The 25117-nt window shown below is 49.7% G+C and overlaps 1 pseudogene; it reads right to left on the bottom strand.

Annotated features, from left to right (window-relative positions):
* Positions 1-1099: 1099 nt before the first annotated feature.
* On the bottom strand, positions 1100-23415 carry LOC142871539 (histone-lysine N-methyltransferase SETMAR-like; annotated as a pseudogene).
* Positions 23416-25117: the final 1702 nt, after the last annotated feature.

Raw genomic sequence — 25117 nt, 5'->3', positions numbered from 1 at the left:
ATGTCTTGTTATTTCCAGAGGGGAATTTAGGGCCCTTGGAGTGGTGGAAGAAAAAAAGACAGAGGGTTTTCTTTTTAAAGCCATTTGTCCTTCTTATGCATATTATATAACCTCTAATTATTTCTAACATTAAAGAAATAGTCCCTCTGAACCCTTTTAAATGATTCAGACATTGAAATGATTCACCAGTTCAAAGAAAATAACTGCTGCAACTCTTCCAAAACTATAAAAAAGAAAGAAAACCCAAATATTGGCTCTTTTGGAGGAAAAATAAACTGGCTGTTCTTTTATTTTCTTTTATTTTTTTTCAATATGCTGAAGAAACTGAGAATGCACCACAAAATGGGAGAGCTTATTTTTGTGCCTTTGGGAGCAAGTAGTAAGATGCAAGCAAGTTCTAGAGGCCGGGCGCGGTGGCTCACACCTGTAATCCTAGCACTCTGGGAGGCCGAGGTGGGCGGATCGTTTGCGCTCAGGAGTTCGAGATCAGCCTGAGCAAGAGCAAGACACTGTCTCTACTAAAAAAGTAGAAGGAAATTAGCTGGACAACTAAAAATATATAGAGAAAAAATTAGCCAGGCATGGTGGCGCATGCCTGTAGTCCCAGCTACTCAGGAGGATTGCTTGAGCCCAGGAGTTTGAGGTTGCTGTGAGCTCAGCTGATGCCACAGCACTCTAGCCAGGGCAACAGAATGAGACTCTGTCTCAAAAAAAAAAAAAAAAAAAAGAAAGAAATAAAGCAAGTTCTAGGAAACAACTACATTCTGAAATTCAAAGTGTCAGGGGGCAGAAGTGAAGCATTTGCCTCTGACGGGAACGCACTGTTGAAGGCTCCCTGCGTGTTCACTCCATCTCCACCTGGATCCCATTCTCTCTGCCAACTTCTTGCTCATCAGGAGACGTTATGGAGCTACCCCTGGTACCACTCACCTCCGCATTCCTCTCCCGAGGAAAGACCGTGGGTTTGGACTCAAGCGCTGCTCCCCTGTGGAGGACGACAGGGTTTCTTAATTACCTTTATGTCAGATTGGTGCAAAAGTAATTGCAGTTTGGGATCTTGAATTTTAAATCATTACAATTAGGCTCAAACATATCTTTATTAATCAAAATAGGAACCATTACAATCAACACATTTTTGCCAACGAGAAATAAGTTTGTTTATTCCCGTAGCGTGAAAATCCATGCTTTGGGATTCGATGAATGCGTGGAAAGCATTTTCTGCATCCTGCTGGTTGTGGAAGTGTTTTCCCCTGCGGAAAGTTGTCAAGATTCTTGAAGAAGTGGTGGCCCGGTGGCGGGAGGTCAGGGGAATAGGGCGGACGAGATGACACTTGGGTAGCCCAATTCACCGCGTTGTCGTGGAAAAGAATTGGGCCCTTTCCGTTGACCAGTGCTGCAGGCGTTGCAGTTCTCTGTGCATCTCGTCGATTTGCTGAGCGTACTTCTCAGATGTAACGGTTTCGCCGGGATTCAGAAAACGGTGGTGGATCAGACCAGCAGCAGACTACCCGACAGTGACCATGACCTTTTTTTCTTGGTGCAAGTTTGGCTTTGGGAAATGCTTTGGAACTTCTTCTCGGTCCAACCACTGAGCTGGTCGTCGCTGGTTGTCGTCACATGTCACAATCTGATGGAGAAATGGTTCGTCGTTGTTGCATATGGTAAGAGAAAACGCTTCAAATGACGATTTTTTGTTTGATTTTCGGTCAGCTCATGAGGCACCCACTTATCCAGCTTTTTCACCTTTCCAATTTGCTTCAAACGCTGAACAACCGTAGAATGGTCGACGTTGAGTTCTTCGGCAACTTCTTGTGTAGTTGTGAGAGGATCAGCTTTGACGATCGTTCTCAATTTGTTGTTGTCAACTTCCGATGGCCGGCCACTGCGGTCCTCATCTTCAAGGCTCTTGTCCCCTTTGCACAACTTCTTGAACCACCGCTGCACTGTACACGCAGTAGCAGCTCCTGGGCCACAGGCGTTGTTGATGTTGTGGGTTGTCTCTGCTGTTTTATGATCCCTTTTGAACTCAAATAAGAAAATCGCTCGACAGTGGCTCACATCTGTAATCCTAGCACTCTAGGAGGCCGAGGTGGGAGGATTGCTAGAGCCCAGGAGTTCAAGACCAGCCTGAGCAAGAGCGAGACCCCCATCTCTACTAAAAATAGAAAGAAATTAATTGGCCAACTAAAAATATATAGAAAAAATTAGCCGGGTGCCGTGGCTCATGCCTGTAATCCCAGCACTTTGGGAGGATCGCTCGAGCCCAGGAGTTCAAGGCTGCAGTGAGGCTACGATGATGCCACTTCTGTCCAGCCTGGGCAACAGAGAAAGATCTTGTTTCTTAAAAAAAAAAAAGAAGAAGAAGAAGAAGAAAAAAATTTACAGTCTTCTTTACCCACTGTATTCTTTTATGTTGCTATGTAATTAATTTCCACAAACTTGGTAGCTTAAAACATGAATTTATTATCTCACATGGACCAGGAATCCAGGTCTGGGTCAGCCGTCTCCTCTGCTCAGCATCTCACCAGGCTGAAATCAAGGTGTCGGCCGGGGCTGCAATCTCCCCTGAGGCTTGGGGTTCTCTTTCAAGCTCACTGCTCATCCACAGAGTTCAGTTCCGGCTTCTACAGGCTACCTGCTGTACCCTGTCACGTGGTCTTCTCCATGACATGGCAGGTTGCTTCTTCGAGGACATCTCTGGAGATGCTCCAAAACACTCTGACTCACTTCTGGGAAGGCCTGGGGCCTCTGAAAGGCCAGGCTCATGCAGATATCTATGAAATCCTTTTCCCCATATAAGGCAAGTGACAGAATTGCAGGAGTGAAATCATACTTGCAAGTGCTGCCCACACACAGGCGTGTGCACCTGGGCAGGCATCTTGGGGGCCACCTTAGAATTCTGCCTACCACATCTACTCCCCGCATGCCCTAGGTCGAAGCGCTCGGGCTTCTGTTCAGTGTTTTTTGCAGAATAGACCCCGGATAACCCCCTTCATCCATCCTGAGCCTTTCTCTTGACGTGGTTCCCTGGCTTTCTTCTACGGCTCTCCCACCCCCACTAGCTGACCTGGTAAATCAGTGCAAGGGCTCTCTCCTTTGGAACCCTTTTCCTTTGCTCCTTTCCTCACCGCCCTGTCCCCAGAGCAGAATTAGGAGCTCTCTGTGCTCCCTCGAACTCCTTGTGTGTGGCTCTGTGCCAGCAGTAATCTGCTGACGGTGACACAGATGTGGGTCCCCTCCTCTTAGCTCAGAAGGCTCTTTGGTGGTGGGGAGGCTTCTGCCACACCAATTTCTGTCATCTCAGAGCCAAAGCACCATGCAGGCCACGTGCCAGGTGCTCAGGAAGGGTTGGATCAGTGAATGGAAGTTCTGGCAGCAGGTGCGCGGAGAGCGTGGGGTACACAGGGAGAAATCATCTGGCCCAGAGTGTGGAGGTGAGCAGTGGAAGTGTGTGAGCTGCACTTTGTGTTGCACAGGTCAAGTTCATATTGTTGGCGTTTGGTTCTGTGGCAATCGTGACCTTACAACTTCTTTCTCCATGCTTCCGTGCTAGCTGAGTTTCTCCTAGGCACATGACATAGGCCACACTCTTGACAGTTCTATTCCCAGGCATCTTCCAAAATCACATTTTCCTGTAATGCATTGAAGAGCTGGTGCTCGTGAGTGACACCCTACGTGGAAAGTTAAGAGATGTGGCCATTTGGGGGACAGTACATGATCTATTTTGAACACAATCCTAAAGCTCACCTTGTAGAGCTTCTTGTCATGCATATTTTAAAAAATAAATAAGAAATCTTGAATATTATGTTGAGGATTTTCTCTTGCAAGAGACATAGAGGCACTGTCGAGTCACTGGGAGTTTTGTGGCTTAGGAGTATTGTCTTAGAAGACTTTCTGAAAGTAATAACTCCAATAATCTACAATATGCTTCTCTTTCTTTGAAACAAACAAAATTAAATATGGAAGTAATATTCGGACAATGCAGAAATTGTTAAGGAAATGAACATTCCCTATCATCTCACCACCCACTGAAAACCTTTGTTAACATGGCCTGAGAGTGGGCTTGTGTTGGGACAAAAAAAATAGAGAGTTTTACTTCTGGAAAGTCTTGCTGGCTCCCTTCTAAACTTTACAGTAAATGTTAACTTAGTGACATGGGTGGGGGGGGACAAGAAGCACAAGTCATGTAAAGATGACTTTATTTGGCAAGATTTACTGCCTGGCTGGCAGATAAAGGGAGAAGAATGGGGAGAAAGCAATGGTTTCCACAATCCCCCAGAGACAAGGGGTGCCACTGTGTAAAGCCAGTACCAGGAAGAGGGGCTAAGTGGGAACTTCAACATAGAGCCCTCAATGTATCTCCCAACCCAGAAAAATAATACAAATGCTAATTTCTGGAATCACTAAATAAACATAATGGCAACATTTCTTTTAAACAAAGTTGTCCTTGGAGCATAAAGTTTCTAATGACTTCCTCCTCTCCCATTCTATATTTTTCTTGCTGGCCTTATCTTTCCTGACTCTTTTACTGCAACTGGTGAGCTTGGAAGAGCTGAAACCTCTATTGCCACTATCATCATCCTTTGAATACTCCACTGCATCCTGCACCTTGCCTTTTCCTTTGCACTTGCTGCTTTGGATGATCTCCTCATATCCTGTGGCCACAGGTCCCACCTCTCACCCTCAGCTTGGGATTTTCAGGCTTCTGGAAGACATTTCCTCTTAATGACCCACCAACACATGCAATTGCAGCCCAAAGTTCAATGTATAATTTTTTTTTATTTTTTTATTTATTTTTTTTTGAGACAGAGTCTCACTTTGTTGTCCAGGCTAGAGTGAGTGCCGAGGCGTCAGCCTAGCTCATAGCAACCTCAAACTCCTGGGCTCAAGTGATCCTTCTGCGTCAGCCTCCTGAGTAGCTGGGACTACAGGCATGCACCACTGTGCCCGGCTAATTTTTTCTATATATATTAGTTGACCAATTAATTTCTTTCTGTTTATAGTAGAGACGGGGTCTCGCTCTTGCTCAGGCTGGTTTTGAACTCCTGATTTCGAGCAATCCGCCTGCCTCGGCCTCCCAGAGTGCTAGGATTACAGGCGTGAGCCACTGCACCCAGCCCTGCAACGTACAATTAAGTTCAATTAAATGTCCCTTCAAGTGGGCTCTTGTCTCCCTTCCGACTGCCTCCTGCATGTCGTTCTCCTAGACGGCCCATCTCTGCAGTCATTAGCCAGCCCTGTGCACACACAACCTGCTGGTTTTCACCTTGCCTTTGCTTTCAGACTGTTTCTACCACCAGAGAGGCAGATGCCTCAAAACCCAGATGGACACTGCCTTGCAGAACCTCTGCCTAACAAAACCCACCTACATCTCCTACTTGGCATCTCCAAGTACTCACGAGTTTAGGACAAACTATGTATGTTTTCCCCTGTTCATGTCCTTGACGTTATAGTCATGACAATAACAAGAACAATTACTATTTACTTAAGTACTACCATGTGCTGGGACATACAGCTTTTTAGGAAGGGCCTAGGCAGGCTAGGCGCAGTGGCTCACACCTGTAATCCTAGCACTCTGGGAGGCTGAGGTGGGCGGATCGTTTGGGCTCAGGAGTTTGAGACCAGTCTGAGCAAGACCCCATCTCTACCAAAAATACAAAAAATTAGCCAGGCATGGTGGTGCATGCCTGTAGTCCCAGCTACTCAGGAGGCTGAGGCATAAGGATCACTTGAACTCAGGAGTTTGAGGTCTCTGTGAGTTAGGCTGGTGCCATGGCACTCTAGCTGGGCAACAGAGTGAGACTCTGTCTCAAAAAAAAAAAAAAAAGGAAGGAAGGGAGAGAGAGGGAGGGAGGAAGGAAGGAAGGAAGGAAGGAAGGAAGGAAGGAAGGAAGAAAGAAAGAAAGAAAGAAAGAAAGAAAGAAAGAAAGAAAGAAAGAAAGAAAGAAAGAAAGCAAGCAAGCAAGCGGACCTAGGCAGAAGAAGAAAAGCCATTCAGAGTACTAAGCATCTATGAAGGGCTGTTCAAGGACCAGCTCTCTCTCCCTCCAAGTGCTTCTTGCCCAGCCTGTTCTGCCTAAATCCTCTAATAGGAGCACATATCGTTTCAACCCTCCCCCGACCATCTCCACCATCCGGTGCAAAGACTCCTGGGAACTGCAACATTCTAAGCTGTTAACAGCTGAAGCCTTTCCAGAGGACTCTGTCCCCCAGTGACAGTTGGCTGAAGACAGTGTCAGAGAAGAGGTCCTTTAGAAATGGGTTGGGGGTGAGAAGGAGAGGGAAGGGAAATGAACAGCCGTAGGAAGAGGTAGACTCCCCGCCCAAGTGCCTTCCAGCCTAACTGGCCCAGTTAGAGCCTCGCTCCTCCCAGCCATTCCTGTGTACCTCTGAGGAGGCCTTGGTGGGGCTCAGCCCCGGGGGATCCAGAGATGAATCAGACATGGATCCTGCCCTTGAGGAGCTTACTGTCTAGTGGTAAAAAGTGCCAAGTATAGAGCAGAGGCAATTCTAATTTAGCCACGGACTTCAGAAGAGAGAAAGATGCAGGCCGGATGTCAAAGAAGGCCTGCAAGACGAGGTCGCATTTGAGCTGGACCCCGAGAGATGACAGGGAACTCTGCACAGGCAGAGATATCAGAGGTGGTTCCAGTTATGGCATCAGACACCTTCAGTCGGAGGCTGTGATCTGTGAGGGGGGCTAGCTGGAGAAAGTCAGAGGCTAAGGAGACCCCGGCACCTTCTCTAGGAAGAGGACACCATGGATAATACTTTGCATTAGCGTTTTGCCCGGGGTTGCCGTGATGAAAATAGGCTGCTGTTTATGGGAAGCAAGGTCTAAAAGTTGAGAGCCCAGACTTAGATTTGACAAGTGCCCTGTGACCAACCCTCGGCCCCACTCTTCTATGAGTTTGTGATTCACAGGTGCAGCCAAGGACACACCCGAGGGCCTAGGCAAGGTCTCTCGGTCAGTGAACTCCTCCCTCAAGTGAATAATGCTCCTGCCGAGTTCAGGACTGCTCAGTTAAATTGGCTATAGTTTCAGATCAGTGTTCAGTTCATGTCTGCCAGAGGAACCAGTATGGTCACATATTTTGAACAGTATGTGGGCAGGTAGAGGTGAAAAAGAGGACTGGAGGTGACACTGAGTGGGGAGGAGATGGCAACAAATTATTTGATAAGAACCAAAAAAAAAAAAAATTCAAAAAGGGGTGATAAAATGGGAAACTTTTAAGAAGCCTACATTCCATTGTATCCAGTTCTTCCTTTGCCTCTTTTTACGAGGTTAGAAATGTAGCTCTACCATTTTGTGCAGATTACAGAAGGGATCTTGTGAAATTTTTTCTCTAGTAGGGAAATCATTAGGGAAATCTTAACTTTTTTGATAACAGGTGCGCCACTTTCAAGAAAAATATTTGTTTAATCTTTGGTGGCATCACACCCTTTGGACTCTTAAGTCCCGGCATAACCAGTATTTTTCCTGGGGTTCTCGTCATTCCCAATGGGCTGAATTTGGGCTGCAATAAAAATATGCTTCCAAAGAAAAAGCAACCAAATGATACTTTATGGAAAAGAAGCTGACAGACAAATCAGGTCTAGTCAATCAAAGGAGGAAGAGCAGAAGACTCGGGCCAGAGAGAGCAGTAGCATGTCTTGGGTGGTAGATGAAGAAGGGAAGGAGGCATGGGGGGGTAGGGGTAAGCCAGACGGCGGTCAGTGTTCAGGGCTGCAGCCCCCGACCCTAAGGAGGAGGGAAAGGGCTTTCATTCTCTGCTTGACCTTTTATACAACTGGCTTGGCAGAAGGCACCTTGGCCTTGGAGGTGTAGCCCCTGCATCCAAAGTGAGGTGGAGCCTGCCTCTGGTCAAGTCAGGACCAGAAAGGCATAACAATTAACCTAATTTGGAAAGGAAGCTTTGTGCCATCTCATATTTATGCTCAGTGTCTGCCCTTGTGGGGCAAGAGCAAGCCTAGATGGGTACAAATAATCTCAGGGTATCAGAGAGAGGAGGAAAGTTACAAGGGGCAACATGGCCAGGTCCAGTGTGAGAAACTGCTATCTAGGGGTTTCAACTCAGTGTTCCCAGCTTCTGTCTGCCGCCAGTAGGTAGCCTCAGAAGTCTAGCTTTCTTTCCTATGCCCATTCCGAGAACAAGCAAAACACCTCTTTAACGCTCAAGTGGCAGTTTCCTTTGGATCTGATTTCTCTTCTGACAGCTTCCCCACCACCCTGAACTGGCTGCATTGTCTTCCCTGGGGAGGGAGTCTCCTTTCTTAGCTTTCTGTTCACTTCTCTTCGCCTCTTTCTCCTTCCTGCTGTTTCTCTGATCACACTTTGCCGGCCTTGAATCATATTGGTGTCCAGTTCAGTTTGTGCCCTACTATTGTCTTCTGGGTCTCTGGGGGTGATGATTTTCTCAGGGGAATCCTGTGTCCCTGAGAAATGTCCTTGTTACCATATATTTTTAAACAACAACAACAACAAAAAAATCGACACAAATAGGGATCCACAAGCATTTGCTAGAATAAGAAAGGCACAGAAGAAGGATATAATTTTGGGGGAAGGCCGCCTCTTAGAGGAGGGAAAGGCAGTGGGTGCTGCTGGTTCTCAGTAGAGGACCAGAGGGGAGCTGTGGGGGGGGACGGGGGGTACTGCTCAGACTCTTCACGCTTCTGGCACAGGAGTTCCGGAGCTCCAGACCTGGCAGCGGTGGTCAGAGCAGGCCTTTGGGGTCTTCTTCCTGAAACCCTTTGCCTTCCTTGGCAGTTGACAGGGGAGCCAGGTGTTGGCTTCACTCAATTGCTCCCACAGGTGACTCCAACCTCTTTCAGTCACACCTGGCCGTCTGCCCCAGAGATGATCTCCTGTGAGAACAGTCAGGACGACTTCTCAAGAGTCTGAACCCTCAGTGAGAGGCTAACGAGGCTGCGTGCAGCCCTCTTGTTTGCTGTGGTTTAGGTTATAAGCACAGAACACTCAGTAACTTATGCAGGAAAATGTTGGAAGACTCCAGAGAAGCCTAGAACAAGAAGGTTGAGTTGAGATCGTGGAGTTGCCTTCCTTTTTAAGGACGGCTTAGGAGTCACTTCCCACTCAAAGCCCTTTTCTTATGGATTTCTATAATAGTCTGCATGAGCGTTTTTGCCCAGACTGGGCAAAAACTTCCTCGGGACTCTGGGTGGGCTGGCAACGCCCTGGAGAAGCGCATTTGTGGCGATTTGGTCCTGCCCCATCGGCTGGGGTCCCTCCTCCCTGCTGCCCAGATGGGCTCTGCTTTCTGTTGCCTTGACCCCGGATGTGACCGCGCCAGTGAAAATGCCCCCACCCCCATCCCTGCCCTGTGATATCCTCCCTTTCCTCTGGGCTCAGTTCAAATGTCACCTTATCCATAGTGTCCTCCTTCTATAAGTGTCCCACGGGAGGTCCGTGTTCCTTCCTCTGGTCCCGACAACCATGTGGTTGGGCATTCCCCCCCCCCCACTCTAAAAGTTAGCGTGTCTGCAAAGGTCTGGGCTGTGAACTACAAGTGGATGGGAAATTGCTAAGCACTGAGGTCCTGATAAGCCAGAAAGGTGGCACTTGTTCTCTCAGCCACTAAGCTCCTGCGAAGGAACTTCTCGTGGAGGTTGCTCTCCCGTGGGGAAGTGCGCGGAAGGGCTCCTCCCGGCCTTTTCCTTGCGGAGGCACAGTCGGGTCTGCAGACGGAGAACGCGAGCAGCTGCGGCGAAGCGGCCCTGAGCACGTGGCCTATGTTTTCCGTTCTCCAGCTGACCTGGCCAAAGGCAACTTTGGGAACAGCTGTGTCTTGGGAGCCACTAGATCTGTGGAGGCAGGAGTAGGGGAGGAAAGATAAATGTCAAAATTCTTGGATGATCCTGGGTAGCTACTGGCCAAACGGGGGATGAGAATGGGTGACAGAGCCTTTCACCTTTGGGGTCAGAGCAGCATGGCTGGCCGCGGGGCGAGAAGGCCAACACATCTGTCAGCTGGGCAGCAGCTCCTGCGAATGAATGGCCTTTGTCTCGCTGGGGGCAGGGACGCGTGTGTGTTTACTCGCTCAACAGAAAACCATGTAAACCAGGGATCAGTTGGAAGCCCTAGTGGTGACAAGAAGCCCGGTTGTCCTTCAGGCCGAAGACACCATTAACAATGGCATCTTCAGGAGTACCCAGGCCCTCAGAAGGAACGGTCCTGGATCTTGGCTGAAGGCCCCTTGCCCCTCCCTATGAAGCCCTCTGAGCCAGAGGCTTGAGGAAGCCGGAAATGCCCTTCCGGCTCCAGCAAACCTACACGGAGCTGGCAGATGGGGGTGTCCTGGCCCAGCCCTGCCTCCTTTCCCAACGTCCTACAAGCCACGTGGGCAAGCTCACGTTAGCCGTCAGCTCGGGCCTCATTTTCTCATTTGAGGAAAGGCAGTGATCCCATTATCCCGGGGCAGGGTGTGGGGGGGGTTGGGAATTCTTTGCCCCAGACCCAGCTACCACAGCCCTGCTGGCTCCCTCTGGGCCACAGCCACAGTGGGACTGCGATCGTTAGCAGCTGAGCAGCTCTGAAGTCCATAAATTACCAAACGCCAAGAGTGTTTTGGGAAAGCAGGGATTTGGAGCTTCAGAAGCAAATGCTGCGCATGATTGATAGTCATGGACGGGAATGTTCTGGGCCACTGTTCAATAAAGGAATCCCTGGAATTTAATCCTAGAAATGGCAGAGCTGGAAGAGTCCTTAGAAACCATCTATTCCATTCCCCCCACCCCTTAGGCAATTGCTTCCTTTCTACAGAAGAGAAAGTGCATGGTGATTTATGGACGGGACACTTAGTGTTCAGAGCTGAGCCAGAGCTAGCAGCCAAGCCATCCTAATTCCTATTGGAGTGCCCTTTCCTCCAAGATCAGTAGAATATGTTTCTGGATTTCTTTGTTAGTTTCAGTGAGCTTTTAAAACAGAGGCTCATGACACAATCTCGAGCTAAATGCCTTATCGTAAGCGTGTACCATAAGGTGGTTGTATTATTACTTGTCATCATCACCCAAGGGTATAAATGGTGACGGGATGTTAACATAGCTCATCTAACTCATCAATATAACAGTTAAAACTAGTTCTTACACCTTATTTTTTATAGAATGGGCTCCATAAAACTTAATTGTTCTACAAACTCTAAACAAGGTAATTAAACAAGCCAAAAATACAGAGTAACTTCAATGATGTTTGGGCATTAAATGTCAGTTTATAGGCAATGGAGAGATAACTTTGTAATATCTGCAGGGGGGAACATCCCAGGTCAGTAAGGAAAGACCATCTGGTTCTTACACTACCCCGAAACAGTAGCGGCATCCCAGCTGGTGAGTCCTCCCTGGCTCTCAATGCAGTGCTCCCCTCCGGCCCCTGCTTTGCTCTCTGGAGTTGATTCCATATCTAAGGACAGGGATCTGGATTTGGAAGGTCCTCTGTCCACCTCTAACTGATGCTTCAAAGCCAGGCTCAAATGTCTTCCCTGTGGAGCCTTCCTGGGCCCTTGCCCATTCCTCAGAGTGGCCCAAATCCTCCCCTAGTCTAATGCCCCCTGTCCACAATGTCCTTATAGTCTCATTGTAAGGCCACTCTGCTAGGCCCTCACCAGTCCTAAAGGTGTTTTTGTCATTCTGATCTTTCTCAAAGAATACTATGATGAGAATTTTAGTGCCAATATGAGAGAATCGGGGCTCACACGAGGTAGAGTTCACTGAAGACAAGATGCCACTGCTGGGGGTAGCCACTGAAGCAGGGGGAGGGTGTGCAGGAAAGCCTTGTTGAAATCATGGAGGCTGAGGCAGACTGTGAGAGCCTGGGCCTTGGAACGGAGCCCTGGGTCATTGGAAGAGAAGCCCCTCGTGGAGGGGGCGGAGAGGCTGCACACCATCGGGAGGCATTGAATGTTTGAGGCAAACAGCCATCATTACAAAGGAGGAAATGCACTTTACTGCATGCTAGGCTAGCTAGGCCTGGCATGCTGGGCCAAGGCTGCTGTGGTCTGGCATGGGCCTGTGTTTTGAGGAAGAGAAGGCTGGTGCAGCCCTGAGCTGGGTCCCAGTGTGTGGAGGAGGGGAGAGACAGCTGGCCAGGGTGCATGGAGACTGGGCCTCTCTCTCTCTCTCTCGGCTCTGCCACCAGTTGGTTGGGGTAAATGTGCTGTTGTATGGTCTTGGGGTAAATCTGCTCCCTCAGATAGAATAATCTAGACAAGATGAATCCTCAAGTTCCTTTCATGTCTAAAGCACCCCAGGGCTGCTCGTGAGCCCAATTCCTACCTCAGACATGCTCATTGGTGTCTCTGGAGAAAGGTATAAGCAGAAGTTGTCACTTTTGGCCCTTTTGGGAATAGTCGAGTCAAAAAGTCTTGACTTCCTGCTCACCTTTAAGCTGGGCCTCACAGGAAACAATTCATCATCCAACGGATACCCTAGCATGAGTTATAAATCCTAACCAGGGAGAGCAAACCAGAAATGTCTCTCCTTGGATGTTCAAAAGTACTTCGTTTTTTTAAAATTGTCTTTTAAAACTGTATTTTGGAGGTGTGTGAACATCAGTTTCAGAGCAATGTCTCCCCAGTCATTTATTTTACAGACAGGACAGGAATATGAAAAATAAATGGTGATGGTGGACGGGGGGGGGGGAGCACTCACTAGGAAAATCATTTTTGAATTTCGCTAAGACAAGACACTGAGGGAAAAAACTCTGATCTACCATCATTGTTTCATGTTCTGCAAAGAAATATTTTAATACCGAAAAAAGTGAGTGGAATATAATCTCAGCATAAAGGAAACAGTCCTTTAGACTGAATTTGGCTCTCTGAAAAAAAGTACCTCGTTGTCCGTATTTTAGCGCATGGATGGGCACTGGGGGGTCACCAGTTTAGAGGTGATGGTGTCATCTGACACAGGTCTATGGATCTACACTGTTGCGCATTTGCTCTTTTGAAAGACTAGCCCACGCTGCAGAAGAGTGATCTCGAAGGTCCCCATCCCATCCCTGTCACGCCACTCCCCAACCGGCCCACCCCGTGTCATCGTGACTTGGGAGAGGGATATTCTCGACAGCACGTCTGATCTCCGCCCATCCTTTTTTATTTCCCTCCAGTCTCCAGGGAAGAGTACTTTTCCTCTGCTCCTCAGATTCTTTCTCTCAAGGCCTCTTCTACCATAACCCTCGCCGTGGGGTGTGGGGGGAGGGTGCTGCTAAAATCAAGCTCCAGTGTCTGCCCCTCCCCCAGCCCCAGTTGGACCCAGATGCCCCCTCTCCCAGCAGCTGTCCCCTCCTGCTTTCTCACGGCTGGCTCTGGAAATGCATGGTCTTTGTCCCAGGCCTCAGCCCCTCTTTTCTCCCACCATCTAGCCTCTAGCCGCACCTCTCCGGAAACTATACTGGCAACTTTTCTGAAACCCAGGAGTCTTTCCTTGGTCATCCTCCTCCTCCACCTGGCTGTGGTCTTTGAAATGATCGCACTTCCTTGGAGACATTCTCTTGCCGACTTTCTTTGGTCTGGCGGCGTCTGACTGTGTCGCTCTCTCTTTTCTCACTCTTCTCTCCACTCCCCAAACCACCACCCCTCCCAAGTGCTTCCGAACTGCGGTGCTTGGCTGTCTTGCTCAAAGCCAACCAGACAGAAGCGGACCCGAGGGACCAGGCTTGACGTTGCAGGTCACTTTATCTCCCCGTGAGACGGGAAGATGTCGAGACTGTGCCTCGGTGACGTCTAGCGGGATGGAGGAAGCATCCGTCTTTCTGAGTTTTGGACTTGGTTTTTCCATTTTTATTCTGCAATCTCTTACCGGACTCTAGCTTTCTAAACCCAGTAGCAATGCTTCCCGAGAGCATCCCAGGTGTCAAGTGCCCTGTGGTGTGCTTTTGAGGACCGGGATGCTAATAAGGCACAGTCCCTGCTTTCAGAGGGCTCACAAGCCCACGGGGAGGATAGGTGTTCTGGTAACAGAGAGGCGAGACGATTTGGCAGGAGCTCCAGAAGACAGGGGTACTAGGGAGCCGGGAGTATAGTGGAAGATTCTGGGGAAACTGAGACCAGAGTTGAGGCTGGTTTGGGCTCCTGTTTAACATTCTGGCTAACATTTCAGTTGTCCTTCTCAATCACCCTGGCACTAGCAACAAAGAATGTGTGATCCTTCTTGGAGTAAAAAGCATTCAGCAAGCGCTTCACACACAAAAAAATTCTGTTGTAAAATGTATGTCCTACCTCAAAATTAATTTAAAAAAAAAAGAACGTTGTTAATTCAGTCCAAGCCCACTCAGCGGCTGAAGAATTTTGAGTATTCGGCTAGAGATCTTTGTAATGAACAAGTAGCTCAATTATTCTAGTTTCATTATACAATGTAGCAGACATTCTTTGGCATCAAGGAATTAAAGCACATTTTCTCTGGCAAATGGCAACAAGATTTGATTTGAAGACATATCCTACACAAGTGGTTCTTGACTAAATGCAGTTCCATTTAAAAAGAAGAGTTTTCACTTGATTTAACCTCTTGTGGTCTGGTCTCTGCTGGCTCCTTCAAGGGGGGTTTTTAGCTCAGACTTGCTAATACTGTATTTAAAATGTGTGCAAATTGTGCAGTTGAAAATATTTCTCATCAGGCATTGAACTCTTAATGGCTTGTTCCTACAACTCAGCATGTGATCTCAGCCCCTTTCCCCTACTGTACCGGGTAATCGCCCCCAGAGGCTGAGCTTGTCCACCCAGGACTGACGGGGCCATCGGAGCACTCAGTCTGAGCTCTCCCAGGCATGCCCCTTGGTGCCAAGCAGAAAAACCAGAGCAGCTGGTATTTGGGGACCAGGCTTGTGCCCACTAAAAGGCCCCAATCGCAGAAAATGGCTTCTCTTGAGGAAAAAGCAACTTTCCACCCACCAAGAAGGCCCCTGTCTTCTCTCCCAACACACGCGTGTAGGCAGGGCCCCTACCGGCCTGAGCTCCTTTGTGCTATTTAGAAAAAGGTGCCCCATCTGGGTGGAGAAGGCAGGGGCAGGGTCTCAGCTCCCTTGGCCCGGGTACGAGTGAAGGGCACCTTCCCCTCTTAGCCTTGTTGCCCCCAGACAGCCCCCTCCCTCCCCAGCTGGAAGGCTGAAGACCTTTGGAAGGCACTTGCCAGGACCAACAAACCAGATCTGTGGAAGTCAGATACGATTTGCCAGTTTCTGAAAGCGCCCGAAGCTCCGCACAGATGTTGGATCTACCGGGCACTTTGCCGTCGCGTTCCGAGTTGTTCCCACTGCAGCACCGAGTGGGTCGAGAACAAACCACTTTGTAGGCCAGGGATGGTAGCAAGAGTTGGGATTGAAAGAGAAGCAGCAGAAAAGCACTGGCACTGAAGTAGGGTCTACGCAGGCCCCGCAGATAATCTGGCTGGGGACTTCTCTCTTTGAGAGCTGAGGGACTAAGCCCGTCCCACTCGGTTGTTCTGGGGTCCAAAGAAGACAGTTCCTCCAGCAGCCCTCACCCACTTCTCCCTGTTCTCTCCTCTTTCCTTCACGGCCAAATTTCTTGAAAGAAGAAGAGTCCTCACTTGTCATCTCATTATCATCTCTGCCCACCGTCTGGTTGACTTTGTTCGATGAGAGGTCACGGTGTGCTTCTAACTGCTGAAGCCGGGGCCTTTCCTTGTTTTCCCAACTCACTTGTCAGCGTAAAGTGTTCTGAGCTCATGGCTTCTCTTTCCTTTTTTTTTTTTTTTTAACACTGCCCTCCTTGGACTCCTGGTTTTTCTTCTACTCTCATGGCTTCTTTTCTGCTCCTTCCTTAGTTCTTAAGCCTAGGGTACCTAGCCCTCGTGGTTCCAGCCCAAGATCATTTCCCCACTCTCTCTGTCTTCTTTCTGTGTTGGAGATTTGACCCACTCCCGGGGTTTCCATGAAAGCGGCTCCCAGCTGACTCCCTGTCTTTGCCGGTCTGATCCATTTCCAGTCCTCCCTTGCCCACGCTTCTAACTGCTGCCTGTCCTGCCAGCCCCTCAACGCGTTCGAGACCGTCATCGTCACCCTCTATTTTGTTCCTCCTCCAGCCTCTCTAGGAAGAACTCCAAGGCTTTGGGGTTGCACACCTGCGGTTGGAACTCTGGTTCTACACTTTTCTGTGTGTAGCATCTGAAGCAAGGTCCTTTTTTCTCATGTTCGGTGAACGATGCCAGTGCTCACTGTGAAAAAAGCACTTGTTAGATGCTGGTCCCCTTCCCCATTTCTTATTAGCATGAACACTTCCCCTCTACAGTGGGCTTGGAATCATCTAAGCCCACTGTTGTTTAATGTAACAATGTACATCCCCTTCCCCCTCCACCTCCCCAAATCCGTGTCAATTCTCTCGCACTGGGCCCCCTCCTTTCTAGTTTGAAAGGAAGTCATCTAGGTCCATGCTACCCAACTCTTTGTCTTTAGGCTCTGCCCCTCCCCCCAATCCACTCTGTCTACTACCACCACCTGAAGCACAGTTCTGATCATATTAATTCCCTGTTTGAAACTTCTGACCCTTGATTCCATACCTTTACTTTCAATGTTTTTTTACAGTGTGCCTTAAACCTAGTTTTCTGCCAAACTTAGGCTGGCTCAATCACCAAGCATGCCGGGACCTCAGTGACGTAGAATTTGAGGGGCAGGGTAGCAGGTGTTTATCCAAAGGTATCCAGTCTGGAGGTGGGGCAATGCTCTTGGGCCCTGGTGACACTCAGGGTGAAATGGGGCTTCACCTGCACCTAGGATCTGGGCTTTAGTCCTCACAGCAAGAGCCTAGGCGGAGGATCAACCACTGCACCCCAGCCAAGCGGCTTAAAAGTAAAGGCAGCACTAGAAGACCACGTGGAAATCCAGGGAGTCTTGGGAAATGGAGGCAAAATTCCAACCACTATGTGCGGAGCAACAGGACAGAGGGAGGGAAGAAAGAAGCCAATGCAATGGTCCTGGGCTTAAGGCAGCAGGGTTGATTCGGGGCTCTGAGAGCAGACCTCCAGCTGTTTATCTTTCTGTTCCCTGGCTTTAGGCAAATTTCTTGCAAATAGTGTTAGCGTAATTGATTTGACACACCTCCCTAGACTTACCTCTTCCCATAGAAGGTGCTGGGTCCTCTGGAAACTCTCTACATCGCCTTACTGACTGGAATTTTCACAGCCAAGACAGAAGACAGGTGGGGCTTTGGTTTGTAAATCTCCATCTCAGGCATTGAGCAGGGCGTTTAGTCAGCGTGTGGAAAACCTTTTTCATTCTGCTGGAGATTTAAGAATAATAAGGGACTCTTACCATTATCACCTGGCCAGGAGACATTCTTTCTTCCACTTTAAAGAGCCCAAACTCCCTTCAGTTCGGAAACATTAAATGAATGGTCGCCGGTGTGTGCTGAGACCTGAGCCGCGTGTACCACTGTCCTGGTCCCCTGTCCACTCCTAGCAGCCTCTGGGCCAGCATCCCGTGGATCCCGTTCTGGGTTTATTCTTTTTATGATTAATAGCTAACATTTACTGAGTGCTTACTATGTGCCAGGCACTGTGCAAAAGGAAACACATTGCCTCATTCCCAGGTGGTTCCTGGCAAACTGAGCAGGACCCCAAAGTAAATAGAAACCCTGAGGAATTAGGGGAGCATGGGCTTATGCAGGCCGGCACCACCCAGGGGAGATTGCATTCAAGAGATGGTTTTGCAACTCAGCCTCTGTTTCAGGCCTGCTGTCTGCCTCCCACTGACTCGGCAGTGGGCCTGGAGTTCAGTGGTGGGCAGAGGCATGGTGGGGAAGGTGGGGGCTGCCCAGGCCTGACCCAGGCAGCATCAGTGTTGTGTAGGATATTGGGGAGCTGGAAGAGGGACCCTCCCCAGCTCCTCCCACTTTATCCCAGAGCCCTCCACTCTCCCCCAGGGTTAAATGCTAAAAATTCCCTCCATGGGGTGAGCTTTCGTTCCTTGGTTCACTCCAAAAAGGCTTAAAATGCAAGTAGCTCTAGAGAAGGTAACAGAGTTGCCTCCCATTTACAAGAAGAGATGAATGACTCAGGAAAATTTTCCAGCAAGGGGTGGGGAGAGGAGGTCCAGGTATCCCGGCTCAGCTCGCTGAAGCAGAGTGGGGAGAAGAGGGGGCGCTGTGGGAAGCTGAGAACCCGGCAGGCAAACCCCTGCCATCAAAGCACTGCAGAATGCCCCACGAGGACCCATCCAGCCTGAAACGGGTTGGTTAAACAGCCTTCTGTGGGAAAGAACCCAGAAGGATGACAAACAGAGTCAAGTTCACGTCCCTGTTGATGAGAGCATGACTCCTGGAACGTGGAGCCTGGGGCGGGAGGCAGGGGCAGGGGTCCTGGGAGCGCGCCTCTCTGCCCACGGTTGTCCCAGGAGTTGCACGAGCAGTGGCCCAGTCAGCTACTCCTCCCAAGGCCCCCTGCTCCCACATTTATGATTTGAAAAGGAATTCTTTTAAAATGTTTTTGGAATTTTGTGTGAAGTCTAACAAGGCACTTGAAGTGTAAAGATTTGTGTATTTAGGAAAGCTGAGGGAAATGACCTTCACTGAAAAAAATAAAATCCCACAGAAAGTAGGACTGTCCCAGACGATTCAGCACGCCTGGTTGTCAGAGACCTGTCCCCGCCACCCTCTGCTTCCAAAACCCTAGTTCTAGAGCAACAGCCCGGTGTTAGAACGCCCCACCCCTCACTTGGCTCACCTCCCAATTCTCTCGACAGTGGAAGAAGGAAGTCGGAATAGAGTTGGGGAGGGGGGCGCTGGGAGGGGGTCACCGCCATATTGCAGATGCCTTTACCATGTCGAAGGCCAGGAGACGGAGGGCAGGGTGCTCTCATCAGCAACAGGCCAGACGCCAAGCGCAGGCCAGGTGGGAGGTCGGAGGGCACGGCCGCCCTCCATCTTGGTTTGGACGAATGGCCGGCGCCAGGAGTCCGGGAAGCAGGGAGGAGCAGAGCAGAGCCCCCGGCCAGGGCGGAGGGGCAGCTGCCGTGACTGAGGATGGTCTCTGTTCAGCAGGGAGCCGGCTGTGAGCCAGGGCTCAGACCTGAGCTGAGGGGAGAAGAGGACGTTTCTCTGCGGCGGGCCACAGGAGCGTGCCCTGGGTGAGGAGGGGGCAGCGGAGCACCTGCCGCTTGGCTCGTCGGGAGGGAGGAAACGGAAGCAGAGTAGCCAGGTGCCTAGTGATGAACCCGGAGGTGCAAGACTATCCAGGTTTCAGTGGCCCCAAAGGGCATGGGATGGCGGAGAATCTGTGACTCCAATAGCAGCTGTGGAACACTCGTGGCCAGCTCCCGGGCCCCAGCCCCCAAACTAGACTCCCAGGGGTGGGAAGTGAGCGGAGGCCAAACTTGGGACAGCGGGCAGAGCTGTGGCTGCTTGAACGGGAATCCCTGTCTCGGATGTCGTTGGTCTGGGAATGTGGCGAGACTGAGCGTGCAGACAACTCAGCTGTCAGGACCTGAGGAGGGCCAGGGAAGGTGGGCCAGGACCAGAGGGTGAGCAGTTTCATTCAATCACAACTCACTGCAAACCGCTGAGTGCGACGGCATCAGCAGGACAGGGAGAGGAAGATGAGTAAGACATGGTCCTTACACTTGAGAGGTTCGTGGTTTTTTATGGCAGATACACTGGGAAAAAAATAGAAACTCCAGTGCCTTAAGATGCTTAGTCAAATTCATGGTGTTTTAAATTTATTACACCGAAGCAGCTTTCTAGTGCTTACATTTTACTCCAGTAATACTCTTTAGCTTATGAATATCAAATTTAGTCATCCACGGACTAGTCCATTGAGGCACTGCACAGCACTCCACCTTGAGCTCACCTCCAAGATGCACACAGGCTTCAGTGGCCAATAAAAGCAGCTGGTCACCGGGCACTGCTTTGGGTTGAGTGTCGAGGAGGTGGTGCTTCTGTTTCATTCCATAGTTTTAGCTCTAAATCATTGAAGAAAATCAGAAGTCAGTTTCATAATTACTTTGGGGGTTTTAACTGAACAACAGGAGGGTGGAGCAGCCATTTGAGAGCAGGGTGGAGACTTGGCCAGGTCAGAGTTGGGGGAAAGGTGTTTGAGCCCAGGAGATTAGGAGGGGCCTGGAGGGCCTGTGGGAACAGGCCACCTTCTGCAGAGTGATACCAATGTCTGAGCTGCGGCTGCCCGAGAATCCCAAGGAGGTTTACAACATCCTCAAGGAAGTGGCAGTTGCAGAATCTCAGATGGCACCATTTGGGGGAGGCTCAAATCAGTTTCCTGCAGTTGCAAAGCAGACCTGCCCAGAGAACACACTGGCATCCAAGTTCACGGTGCGTTGGCAGTGCCTCTTGGAGACATCACGCTAACCCTGCCATAGTCTTAGTAGTCTTAGCCTTCTTCTCTCTCTGCTGAAGAGCCCAGGTTTTTTTTTTTTTCTTGATTTCTTAAAGAATATATTTTCTATTCTTTTGATATTATTATTTTCTATTTTTCTATTATTTGTTTGGCTCTGGTTGACCAAACAGTCTATGGGAAGAACACCATGGTTCTTTCTCCAAGGAAAGCAGAGAAATTGGACTGTGTTGGACTGCTTATTAGGCTCTGATCTTTCTTCATGTTCAGTATCACAGAAATTGTAGTCCAAGAGCGTCCTGCCTGGAGTGTCTGGTAACTAACAGGATGAGTCGTGCACTTGTGATGTTCTGGAGCCCCAGGCGGTTGGGGTGCTGTACACGTCAGAGGTGTTTGGCGGATCTTGCTGGGAAGGGGGTTGCTGTGGCTCCCCATGGCCGTCTGGCTCGGGGGAGTGTCGCTGTGACCAGAGCTCTGGGATTTGCTGGGGGTGGAAGCCAGATTGTCTGTGTGTGGCGGGGAGGGTGGGAAGGGAGACGGAGCGGGGAGGGAAGGGGCGTTCGGGCAGGAGAGAAGGGGCAGAGTTGTCACAGGTGACTTCCCCTGGGTAGTGTTGGATCGGGCCCATTGTGGGAGAGAGAGCAAATCTTTCCCAAGACCCAGTGACACTGTCTGTCCTGCCTTCTCTTTAGGTGGTTATTGGAGAACTGGTGGGTGAAACGGTGGGCATGCACACGGAGACAGGTAGCCCCGACAAAGCCAGGATACAATCTGGAAGGGGGGACCAAGGTGGTCACAGGTCTTTCTATGGAGTAGGGCTGTGGTGACTGGTGCCAAAAAGAGAAGATGGATGTCATGTCTTCAGGCCGCTGTGCACAAGCATGTGGCAAGACTAGAAGAAGGGGTGACAGCAGCCACGGCCGCTGTAACCGTGCGCCTCGAGGGCTGCTGCTCCTTGAGCCTGGCCTCCCTGTCTCAGGTCTTAGAGCTCCAGAGGTCCTGTGCACTGTGACAAAGGTTTTTCAGAGTTCAGAGAGGCAACCAGCACAGGGGGTAAGCTTGGCCGCAAGGACCTCTGGCCAGCCCAGCAGCCAGCTGTCCCCTGGGAGGGCACATTCTCCTCCCCGCCCCTCTGCCTCCCAAAGTCACCCTCGGATTCAGCTTGAGGCAGTTGTGCTTGGCTGCCCTCTGCTGCCCAAATCCTCCTCTTCAATAGTGGCTGTTAGGCTGGATGGCTGGGTGTGACTTTTCAGGGCAGGCCCTCCTCTCCTGTCCCCTGGTGCTCTGGTCTCTGCCCAGCCCATGGCATCTACCAGATGAAATGGCCTGGAAAAAGCAGCCTTGCATGGTATCGGCCGAGCTCCCTCTTGCTGCCCTAGGAACCTCTGGAGGGAGAGAGGTTTGAGAACACCTGGCACAGCCTGCAGCCTTACCTAGTAGGTCACGTGTCTCCGTAGGCCACTTGGCCTCTCCTGGGAGCAGTTTCCTGGAGAAAGAGGAACATCTTCAAGGCTCTCGCCTCCTTTGCAAAACTTCTTGAGCCACCACTGCACTGTCTGCTCGTTAACAGTTCCCGGGCCACATGCGTTGTTGATGTTGTGAGTTGTCTCTGCTGCTTTACGACCCATTCTGAACTCGAATAAGAAAATCGCTTGAGTTTGCTTTTTGTCTAACATCATTTCCACAGTCTAAAATAAATCTAAAATAAACAGCAAATAATAAGTCATTAGCAAAAAAACCTAAAGCATCAAATGAGCATTAAAATGATGTACAACGTCACCACGTTTATTGAAGAATGTGTTCCAATATCTAAGGTAGAAAAGGCTGTGCAGTGAGGAGGCTGCAGGAGGCTTCCTAGAAATGGTGTCTGTTGAATTTTCAGCCAGGAGAAGCCAAGACCTGCGGGATTTACTGGCAGCTGGACAGGAGGCAATAGACAGCACCAGGGTCTCTCGGGAGTTCAGTGAGGGGTGGTACCAGATCGCTGGTTTCCCCCATGAGAGGCACCTGCGGTGGCAGTCAGTTCTATAAGGACTGTCCTGGGGCTCGGATTCTCTCACTGTACCATCTCTTTGTTCTGGAGGCCAACACCCACTGCTCTTGGTTCCCCCATCCCTGCAGCTGGGACATGGAGCTCACATGGGCCAGGCAGCTTCCCGGCAGTGGTGGGATCAGACTGTGGGAGCTCTGTGGTCCGGGTACCTGTGGACAAGTGGCCTGCCACAGTGCAGGACCCAAAATGACCCCGGCCACATTCCTTGGCACAAGTGGATATATCTGTGCTAAAAACATTTTTTCCAAGCTTCATGTTGGAACTTTTGTAAGCAGAGCCCTTGTGGGTCCAAGCCTATTTCCTTCAGCCACACTGAGTGGTGACAAGGGGCCTTCATCGACCATTGCATCTGCCCACCTCCTCCCAGGCTGATGAGAGCCTGGAGCCTGCCAAGGTTGAGTAGCCAGAGTGGTGCCCAACCTACCTTTCCCTACATAGAAAGTGGCCAAAAGGCAGGCGTGGGGCCTCCTGTCCTACAAGTGGGAGCTAAGAATCCAGAGCAAATGGCTACAGGCAGAGAAAGCGAAATCAGAGCTGGAAGAGTGAGAAAGCAGGTGGATGGATAAGAAGGATCGGCTTTTGGTTTTAGATCAAAGTCCAAAGCACCAAAGTCTGCAGAGCCCCAGTCACGTGGGGTCTGGGGCCAAGGAATAAATAGTTCGACCCCCATAGGCCCATGAGGTCTCTCTCCTTTTATCCTTTGACTTAGAACTCTACAAAAACATTTGATTGTGTTTTAAATGCGAAAGCCCTGTGCAAAGTACTAGGAATTGGGAGCAGAATGAGGTGCTTTCTGTGGCATTCACAGCCTCTTCCTCCCTCTCCTTCAGCCAGCGATTCCTAGGCAGCGGCTGTGTGCCCAGACATTTGTATTTCTCTTGCCTTTTCCCACCTCTGATTCCTTCTGTCTCTGGTCCTTTCTGTTTCCATTTCTATCCCAAAATATAAGCAGCAAAGAGAAATTTGAGGGGTTAGAAGGAAGAAAGGGACTTTGAGAGAAAACGTATGCTTTGTTGGCGCACCTGAGTTGACTCTGTGACACCCAAGCGCTCTGTGACCATCCCCACCCATAGCTTGGGGCAGAGGCAGTCAGTGTTTTCTTTCCTCTTGCCGTGAACTTCTGCTGGATATTGGCCGCATCCCGCTGGCCCGGGGTATCAGCTTTTTCTCTCTTTACCGGCACATATCTCTATCTAAAGAAACTCAAACTGGTCGTGGGGCTTTCTCGCCTACTTTGTAGGTGAGAGTGATGGGTTGATGCCGGGCTGACAGGGCCCGTGCTAAAGAGTAGAATGAGAACCACGATCTCGTCTCTGCACCCTCCTGCCCGCCCCCCGTCCCCGGCGCCCAGGGCCTGTCCTCACCTCTCCCTTACAGTGGGTTCAACCCCAGATGCCTTTCCCATCACGGGGAAGGCACGAAGTTTTCTATAATGGCAAGCACTTTGAGGCTAGGAAAGGAGCGAAGCTCTAAGGTCTTAGGTACTCTTTTTTACCTCTTATCTTGATTTTAACTCCAAGTCTTTGGTCTCTTATTGGCTTACCTTCTTCTCACCCAAGACACAGGGGTCACAGGGACCCTGAAGGATGGGGGAGGTGGTCGAAAAAGAAGAGATGCAGGAGGGAGTCGCATTAGGGAGTACATAGTGAAGGGCTGTGTCCAGCTTTATTTTGCACCCGAACATCTCTTATCCTACCTGTGAAGAAGCTTGGAGTGCCACCATTCCTTTGAATCTTAAAGGCACTTAAGATTCTTTCATTTAAAGGTATATTCCTAAAATGTAAATGTCCCCAGGAGGGAGAGTATTTAGCCATGAATTTGAGTGTCTCAATGGACAGTGTTGCCACAAAAGGGGAGAGGAAGACCCCCCCCCCCAAGCCAAACCCTGCATACTTAGCCAATTGTATTATTCCTGCCTCTTGGCTAATGCTATTTGTGAGCACAGGGAAGAAGATAAAAGGTAGAAAGATTTTTTTATTCAAGCACACACACCCCCAGCCCCTGCCATGTACATACCTGGACCCGAAGCAGTGACAAGTGACAACTTAATATTCATTCGCACATAAAAATACCTGGCTGAAGGCTAAGATTATCTCAGATTTCCAACTTACATTTTCCTAAGCGTAGCATTTTTACCTAAATTTTCCTTAGGAAAAGACTAAAGTAGCTCCACAATTCCCATGTGTGTTCATACACCAAACTGCACTCAAGTTTGCCTGGGACAGGTGTCTGTGTGCGTGTGTGTGTACAGCCACACTCGCAGCATACCTCTAGGACCCCCCCGTGAGGAGCCAAAGTTTCAGACAGCCTAGCGACAATGCAACTCCCATCAAAGGGAGAATTGGCATTACTCTCTGTCCATGGGAGCGTACGCACAGATCTTTTCTCCTCCTCATGGTCAGTTTTCTATTTGCGATTAATAATTGGCTTCTCTTGGTACGTACGCTACGATCTATTACAAAAGCCAAACGTTCAGAGGGCGAACTGAAATGACAAAATTTGGTTATAATTTATGTTGGCCCCTGACATATATATTTTTTTTTAATGATTTGGTCTCTAAGCAACTGATCTCTTAGCAACAAGAAGCACCTTTATAAAAGATGGCACACAAAGAGTGATTGCCAGAAAAGCCACCCGCTTCTTAAACAGCCGCGCATCATTAGCAAAACTCACCATCTTCAGGAGTCCAAAAAGTAGAAGTGACCAGCCGACTCAGGTAACCTTGATATTTGCACATTTTCCTGAGGGGAAGATAAAAACTCA

This window comes from Microcebus murinus, chromosome 6 (assembly GCF_040939455.1).
Source record: "Microcebus murinus isolate Inina chromosome 6, M.murinus_Inina_mat1.0, whole genome shotgun sequence".
In the NCBI taxonomy this organism is placed as follows: Eukaryota; Metazoa; Chordata; class Mammalia; order Primates; family Cheirogaleidae; genus Microcebus; species Microcebus murinus.
This window is presented reverse-complemented; position numbering and strand designations above follow the sequence as displayed.